Below are 9,825 nucleotides of genomic sequence, written 5' to 3'. Positions count from 1 at the left end.
CTGGCAGTAATGTAACAAATTAATCTTTTCGCACTTAAAACCAGGCAGTTGTATTTAGAGAAACAAAATGATGCCTGGAGTTATATATACTAGTGCCCTGAGATTCTTGCCACACATGACTTCCTGAGCTAATTTTAAAACATGAAGTTACAACAAGGGTCACCTCCTATTGATTCAGAGGTTCTTACCTTGACAGCAGTCATTGCTCACAGCAAACTGTTGGATCAATAGATTCCTTCACCAAAATGCTAAAATGATAAAAAATGGGGTCAGCAATATGAGTTTTGTGTAGGCCTTTGTTAATCTTGCTTTATTTATAGTTTTTGCCTGCCTCCCAGCAGTTGTGCTGTGATTGGTGTTTACATTTAGCACTGTGCAGCATAAGGCGTCATGAGGCACAAGGCAAAGCTATATGCTAAACTGCTAAATTGAGAAAATTAGCAAAGTAGCCTCTGAATAATCCATTTTTACTTGCACATTCATGCTTTGTGAATATGAGTCTTTCTACACACACACACACACACACACACACACACACACACACACACACACACACACACACACACACACACACACACACACACACACACACACACATTTTGATAGAGAGATGGCTAAATGGTTAGATGCACATGTATATATTAAGTGTATATAACTCACAATGGTGACTACAGCCTTTACAGGTTGTCTAAACTGCAATAAAAAACTTGACATTTTTGCACAGACATTCCTGAAGCTGAATTTTTATGTGTTTCAGCAGGAAAAGAATTACTTAAAGATGCTACAACATACAGTGAGATGAAAGGCACACACACACACACACACACACACACACACACACACACACACACACACACACACACACACACACACACACACACACACACACACACACACACACACACACACACACACACACACACACCTTTCAGGTTGCTAATATTTGAAAGAAGTGGGCAAGTAAACACCTTATGTATTAACCAGCACTAAAATGAAAAGTAAACTTAACAAACTTTTACTTGATATCGTAAGCGCTTTCATGCAGACAATCTCAGACAATTAACCAGCACTGTTATACGCTGTGAAAATCATCACTGAGGCTCCTAAAAGGATGAAATGATCTGTTCTCTCTCAATGATAACACTTCTCTGTCACTCCTCAGGGGTACACACATCTACAGATCCACGGGGAGGGACCAGATTATTTGCATGTATCTGCTTATGGATGTTATGGAGATAGATTTGAATTCAACACTAACACTGGACTAATGGAAACACAGCATTTATTGCTCCTCTGCTTACATTCTTGTTTAATGAATAAGTAATTTGCTCTTATCCAGCATCTTACTTTATTGCTGCTAGAACTGCTTTAATTGACCTGTGCATTATTAAACTCTGTCTTCATTTTTAATTCCATAATTTTTACAAGACTTTGCACCATTTTCTATTTCATTTTTATTTTATTATTTATTTATTTGCACTACCCCTTCTGTTCTATCAGTGTGCTTGTGGAGGTGGGGTCTGACGAACATTATCAGGTAAACCTGGAATGCTTTCCCCTAGCAATACTGAGAAAGGAAAGAAAAAAAACTCATTTTCTCTTAATGATGCCTTGTGCTTTTAATGCCAGAATCTATTTTCCCTCAAATTCATGTCTTACACTTCTTTACAGTAATACAAACATGTCACACATCTTTTTCATTCTTTTTACTGAATTTCAAAAGGCACTTATATTCCAGTAGGTGTACCAAGTAACATGTGTCTCTAAAATGTTGTGATGCACATATTTACAACCTACAAAGCATTGCATTAATTTTCTCCTTAAGTGTATTCCTTCTCTAATCTTCTCCTATCTCATTTCAAGTACTTAGTGCTCCTTTTCAATAGGGTCTTTGTTGAGTGGTTATTGATGGATTCACTAGACTCTTTTCTTGTCTTTTTTCAAAGCCCATCATATTCTTTGCCTCGCTGTACTATCCATTTTGAACCCTACCTTTGTTAACTATAGTTTTCCTATTACCTTTTCATTGTTCTCATATTGCTAGTCCTTAAGGCAAAAAGCAGTTTTTCTTGTCACCCTTTCCAATATCTTGTGATTTAACTATTGACATGAATAAGATTTGCTTACTTTTATTCTTTTTGTTGGCCAGGTTAGTCCCACTAAACTAGTAGTCTCTTTTCAGTGGCGACCTAAAGTGGCATTTACACTACTAGGAGAAATTTGGCCAGGGCATCAAAGAACTAGCCCTACTCTTCACTGTTGCAAGTGAGACCAATTTTGGTGGAACACTTCTTGTTTCTGCTCCAGGCACAGAGATGGCCTGCAGAAACCGGGAGGCAAATGTCAAGAGAAGAAGATGATGGAGTGGTAAAAGAAATGGAGGAGAAAGCAAATAGAGAGACCAGAAAATGTTTGCAGGATTCTGCAGAAAATCCTCAAAGAAACTTGTTTGATGGAGATGAGTCAGCACAAGATGCATGTATAACTACAATGCTCCAGTCAGGAGGGTTGCAGGATGATTTACTTAAAGAAACAGTGGTGCAGAGTGAGGCAGAAACTGAAGGAGATGCTTCCTTGGGGGAATTATGGAGAAAATACAAAAAGAGATGACGAGACAATCCTGAGGAATAGTGGTGAGATAGAAAAGAAAACATATACAGAGAACATAAAAGAAGGCAAAAGCAGAGTAGCAGAAAAGAAGGCAGAATGAAAAACAGATGTTTGTATTAAAGATTCAAAGTAAAGAAGCCAAAGAAATGGACAGGTATGAAGTGTGGGACAAATTAATACTCCTTTGGGTATAAACACACATGAACAAAGAGCATTTTTTTATTAACAGACATTTTGTGGAATTATATTTGAGACTGTTTTTCAATGGAAAGTTTTCTTGGAGAATATGAAAAAAGAAAGACTGCAACCTATGGAATCTTTATGTGATAAATATATTTAATAGTGAAACTATTTTAAACAGATGTAGAAAGAGAGACTTTGAAAGGACATTTGAAAACTTTATGTAAAGAGGTACTGGACATTGCAAAAGCTGATGACTAAATCAGTTTATGAACTGGTGGATGGGATTGTAATGATGTGTTAAAATAGAAAGACAAAAAAGTATACATATACCAAGCTTGATAAACGTGGCGGGGAATAGAGATTTGTAAAATACCAGAGACAGCCCAAAATATTTTTTTTTGTGAAAAAAAGACATTCGATAAGTAACTGTGATAAAAATTCTATATTTGTGGGGAAGTGAGACATAGTGCAGAAATTTGAATTGGAATGTTATAAATATAACAACATTGGACATTTATGGATGGATTGCTAAATAAAAATAAGAGAAAGGAAACAACAAAAAGAAAAAGAAAGTGAAGAAAATGAACAGAGAGAACAAATTTTAGAAGTAGTAGAAAAAGAAGAAAAATTAAATGAGGAAAAATAATGAATGGGACATAGGAGAAGGTTCTGAGATAAGACATAAAAAAGATAAAGTAGGAGGTAGTAAAAGAAAAAAAATCTATTGGTAAATGGGCAAAGACAGAAAAAGGAAATTTTAAGGGATAAGCACAAAAGAAAAACAAAAGGAAATGGATGAAAAATAATATATACAGTTAATGATTGGAGGTTGGTATCATGGTTAAGGTGTCTGGCTCCCACGCTCAAGGTAAAGTGTTTGATTTTCACTTTTGGGAGGGAAAATGGCTATGCTTAGAATAGCCTATTTATAAAGCTAACCTAGTAATTAGCTATGAACTAAAAAAGACGAATTTTAGGAAAAATTAAAATGACAATTTTAGAGTGCTTTCTGTAAATGTGAAAAGTACTAAGAATATAATAAGAAGAATAGAGATTTTGCAGTGGTTTCATACAAGTAGCATAGATGTAATTATATGAAAATAATATAGAAGGTGTAGGACATTCGCAGGAACAAACCACAGCTAGCAAAAAATCTTTAGATGATAAAAAGTCTCTCCACTATTGTATAAATCTCCTGGTGTTCAGAATGCAATGCATTAGCCAGACATGCACTAGAAGCAGGCCCACTACATTGTTTCAAGTTTACTGTCATACAAGTTATTGCTCCTAGTCATAGAGGAGGAGATGTTAAAACATTTCACGGAAGGCTGTGAGACTAAATGGATCATAAAGCTTAGAGCAGACGAGACCGGGACTCATTGATAAAGTACCCCTCAAACCAGTCCTACAAAACAGGAGACTGAAGTCCATTAAATAACCCCCCCCATTTTACACACACACACACACACACACACACACACACACACACACACACACACACACACACACACACACACACACACACACACACACACACACACACACACATACTTTTTATATATACATATTTTTATATATATACATTTATTTATTCATGTCTTTTATATATATATATATATATATATATATATATATATATATATATATATATATATATATATATATATGTGTGTGAATTGTTTTTTATTTAGCCTTCACCTACAAATATATATATTTTTATATTTTGTATTTAGATGCAAAGCATCATTTTTGAAAGTGTTTTTTACTGTCTTTACATACTGCCATGATAATTTTATAATGACAAGAGATGTTTTAAGGATTGTTTTTAACATGGAAGAATTTTGTAAGAACATTAATTATTACAAAAATACTGTTTTATGTAGCGATATATATATATATATATATATATATATATATATATATATATATATATATATTTTTACAGTTCCGGAAATGATGACAGCATGAATAATTTTACTGAATCAATGAATAATTCATGAGGAGGCCTATATAAGAGAGGCTGTATGTATGCACACATTTGTATTTGTATTTGTTTGGTCTGAAGAAGCCTTATAGGTGAAAGCGCTTACCATTTTTGTTAATAAAAGTGATTAACAGAATTGTGTTTGCACCAGGAGATTTATACTACAACAGTGGAGAGACTTTTTATCATCTAAATATTTTTTGCTAGCTGTGGTTTGTTCCTGTGAATGTCCTATACCTTCTACATTATTTTTATTTTTTACATCGCTGGAACATTTACTCCATGGTGGTGCCACTTCATTTTACTAATTATATGAAAAGACAAACAATTTTTAAAAACAGAGGAACTATGTGGAGGAAAGATTATTTGGAATTTGGGAAGTGAGAGATGTTCTGGAATACCTGTATTCTGTAGAAATAGTAAGGATATTAAATGTCACGTTAACAAAAATGTGAAGATTTGCCATTGTTGATTTAAAATGGAAAGAACACGTATATAGAAAATTAACACTATATGCTTATAATAATTGTAAAGAAAGGGAACACTTTTTTCATCTTATTTTAGACTATGTGGTGATAAAGATCAATATTATAATAACAGAAGACTTTTAAATTTGTGATTTAAGAGGCAAGTGTAAAAAAAGAAAGGAAATGATGTAAGAAAAATGCTAGAAGTTATAAGATTTGGTGAATTAAAACTTTGGGACTAAAATTAATGGACTTACAAAAGGGGTATTTATAAAACTGACATATATTATTTTATAGTATTGGATGGTTTAGTTATAGGAGAAGCGGGTATAGTTGAAAAAGGATTAAGGACTATATAAAAATAGGCAAAGGAATAAAAAGGATAAATGAAAAATCATGGAATGAAGAAGGAAAGAGATTATCCGTACAGTTATGGAAAAATTTCAGTATTATAAGAACATTTTATAACAATTGGTCTGAATAGTGGATGGTATTTAAAGAAAATGTAACAAAAATTACAGTGGCAATTTGATGTAGAAAAGTAGAAAAAGAAAATATAGAAGATCATATAATGATGCATTGGAAGATTTAGAACATAATGATAGAAAATACTTTGACAAAGAACATGAATTGCATGAAATCAAGAAAAAAATGCAAGATTTTTTTTAACAAAGATGTTTTACAATAAAAAAAGAATAAGTATCAAGTTACTTAAACAACGTGTTATAGGAATATGGTTGTGTAATGAGATAACTAAAAATGTAAAATGAGAAACAGAAAGAACTCTGGAGAAGATTATGAATGGTGTAGTACAATATGTATAAGAAATGTTTAAAGAAAAAAAATGCAGTGAAAAAAACCTGGATTGTAAAATCATTAACAGAAAAAGATAACAAAGAACTGGAAAATGAGATTTCTTTAAATGAGCTAGATAAAGTATTAGGACAAGTAAATGCAGATTTGCCTGGTGGACTAGATGGAATAATGTATGAACTATATAACTATCTAAGAACTTGGCAAAATATATATTTTAAAGGTTCTGAATAAATGGTAAATGAAGGTACTATGTATAATGAGTTATGTAATGGAATACTTAAATTTATATTGAAGAAGGAGGATAGCAGAAAATGGAAAACTAGAGACAGATATTATTGAATAATAATGATAAGATCTTTATGAAAACACAAAAGAAATTTGAAACTAAAATGGAAAATATTATGGAAGATAGTATATACAGTATAAAGGAAAAGGGTTGTCAAGAATTATTAATGATACATAGATAAATTGTGGATGATATTATGAATAGAAACAAATAAGTGAAAATCATGATTAGAGACCATACTAAGGCATTTGATACAACTGGACATGATGTCATATGATTAGTAATGAAAGAATATCATATAAGTGAGAAAGTTAGGAAATTATATTTCAGCATATAGTAATAATAAAGAAAAAATACTTGCAAATGGCTAGTTAAGCCAAGAGGTACATATGAACAGTAGTGTAAGACAATGACTTCCAATGAGTTGTATACTCTTTTCACAGGTTATGAATGTGGTAGTATGTGAAATAAATTACAAAATGAAGGAGGTGGGATATATAACACTTGAAGGGTATAGAATTTCATTTATGTCAATATATGCAGATGACATAATAATTTCAAAAACAAACTTTGAATAAAAGAAGTAATAATTTGCACAAATTAGTGTCTTGAGGTGGTAGGGATGGCTTTAAATAAAGATAGAAGCAAAGGTTTAGGTGATGTAGTAAAGACTGGTGATATATATTTTGCAATGAATGAAATTTTTGTATTAGGTATAAAATTTGGGAATAAAGATGTAAATAGAATTCAATGAGAAAAAAATTGAAGAAATGAAACAAGCCTGTCTTTTCTGTTGAACACATAAATTATCATTCAGGAAAAGAAAGCCTATTTGATAAATTTAGTACTGATGGGAAATAGCATCCTTAGCAAATGTATTTATGTTGCCAACAGTATTTGAAACTGAATTATTGCAGAAAAGTGTTTTATTTATATGAGGTTCTAGATTAAATCCAGTAAAAAAGATGAGTTTTGTATGCAAAGAAGAAGGGGGTTTTGGGTTAATTAACCTAGGGGTATATGCTGCTTTATTAAGTTTGTACAAAGTGTTAAAGTGGATAAATTAAAAAGATGAGAGATTAGTAGTAAAACTGTATAAATATGTGTATGATGAATTTGGGGGTATGGTAAAAAAGAGCAAAAGGGAAAAAGAGTGTATCAATGAAGGATAGATTGTTACCAAGAAAAATAATTTTGTGGAAAATAAAAATTGATGATATAGAAGAAAAGTATACTATAAGAATGTAATGCTAAAACATTATGTAAAACCATGGGAAAATCTAACAGATTAAAAGATTAAAGTTAAAGAAATAAAAAGCAAATTGTGTAATCAGTAAGTAGAATGTTAAGATCTTTTGTGGAAACTGGTACTAGATTAGTTACCAGTAAAAGAAAATCATCATCATCCCCCTTTTCCCCATTTTTTTCTACATGGGGTTGGGGTATCATGTTAACTGTCACCAATTCTCTTGATTCAGTGCCACATGCCTGCCTTCTTCAACACTCATGCCTGACTATCACAGATCTTCTTTTACACAATCCATCCACCTCTTTGCTGGATGTCCTTGCTTCCTCTTACCTTCTTCCTGTCTGTCACAAATCTTTCTCACTAGATTGTCTTCTGCTTTTCTGCACTTGTGTCCATACCACCATAATCTATTCTCTTTGATATTTTCTGCAATGGGAGCTACTTTGGCTTTGGCTCTTAGGTCCTTATTTCTTCGCTTGTCCCTTAGTATGCATCCTACCACCCTTCTCAGGCACTTCAGTTCCATCATCTCTAGCTTCTTCAACTGTTCTGCCTTTATTGCCCAGGTTTGTGTACCATACAGTAGTACTGGTCACACCACTGTCTTGTACACCTTACTTTTCATCTTCTTTGGCATTCTTCTGTCATAGACTACACCTAACACTCTATGCCAGTTGGTTGCAGCCTCTCTGATTCTAGCTTTAACCTCTTTATTCAGACTTCCCTTCTCCTCAACCACCCTCCCAGATTCTTGCTGTTTACCTGTTCCACTATCTTCCCTTCTATCTCTGTTCTCAGCTTTTTTATTTCCCCAGTTTGCTGCCATTACCACCATCTATTCTGTGCTTAGTTTCATCCCATGTGCTTTCAGTTTTACATTTCACTCTCCTATCCTTTGCTGAAGTTCTAGCTCAGATTCATCGTGCAATACCACATTGTCTGCATACAGCAACTTTGTTGATCTGTCTCCTCTGACCAGTTTGCTAATGTAGTCCATCATCAGTATGAACAGCAGTGGGCTCAGAGCCAAACCCTGGTGTACACAAACTCCCATTGGGAACCCGTCTTTGTGGCCAAGCACTGTTTGTACTTGAGTCATTGGATCCTTGTACATAGCCTGCACTAACTCTACTAATGTTTCTGGGCCTTCAAACCACCACAGTAATGCTCAGATCAGTTTTCTTGGGACCTTGTCATATGCTTTCTCCAAGTCTAGGAATGCACAGTTGGACTGTCTCCTCATCTCTAGAGTCTTCTCTGTCTCACTGCAAACATCAGGTCAATTGTGCTGCATCCTGATCTAAATCTGAACTGCTCATCTCCCATCTTACATTCTACTACTCTGTGTATCCATTTATCAGTCACACTCTCCAGAACTTTCATGCAATGTGATATAGGAGTTTGATGCCTCTGTACTGCCCACAGTTATGGATGTCCCCTTTGTTCTTGTACACTAGCATGAGCATGTTTATTCTCCAGTCATCTGGGCCTTTCTCTCCACAGTGCTATTAGTACCCTCAGGAGTCATTTCTCCCCTACCTCACCCAGCAACTTTATTATCTCTGCTGTGACCTCATCTGAGCCTGCTGCTTTCCCTGACTCCATTTACTTCATTTTCCTTAGTTTCATTCTTACTTCTTCTAGGGAGGGCTCCTCTTCTTCTCTCATCTGTTTCTGTGGCAGTACAACTTCTGTGGGGTTTTGTTCATTCAGAAGTTGCTGGAAATACACCTAATATCTGCCTTTGATGTCCTGTGGACTGGTGTATGAACTTGCTAGCATCCCTTATGAAGGGTATCTGACTATCTTCTTTATCTTTCTGTCTTTGCCTTGGAACCTGATATAGTTTCACTTTCCAGAAGTTGGTAGAGTGTCTGCAATGCTTTATTCTTTGCTATTGCAACCTCTTTCTTAGCTTCTTTTTTTGGCAACCAGTAGCCCTTCCTATCCTGGTCAGTCTTTTCTATCTCACACTTCTTCCTGCACTCAACGTGGCTTGATCACATATCTTTTCTGCATGCCGATTTTAGGCACTGACATTCTTGTTCAACTCCACTTATTTCTGCTCCTCTTGGGAATGCTAGAGCCCTTTGTAATTCCTTGAACTGTTGTACTTTCTCTCCAGTCAACTTCCAGGTGTTCAGACAGATCTCTGTTGACCGTAGAGCATTTTCTGATCACATTCTACCCCAGTGCCTGTGCCTAAAGTCTACCTGAGTTGCTGGCTGCT

Source organism: Protopterus annectens, chromosome 9.part0 (genome assembly GCF_019279795.1).
Source record: "Protopterus annectens isolate FY-2018-M chromosome 9.part0, PAN1.0, whole genome shotgun sequence".
Taxonomy (NCBI): Eukaryota; Metazoa; Chordata; order Ceratodontiformes; family Protopteridae; genus Protopterus; species Protopterus annectens.
This window is presented reverse-complemented; position numbering follows the sequence as displayed.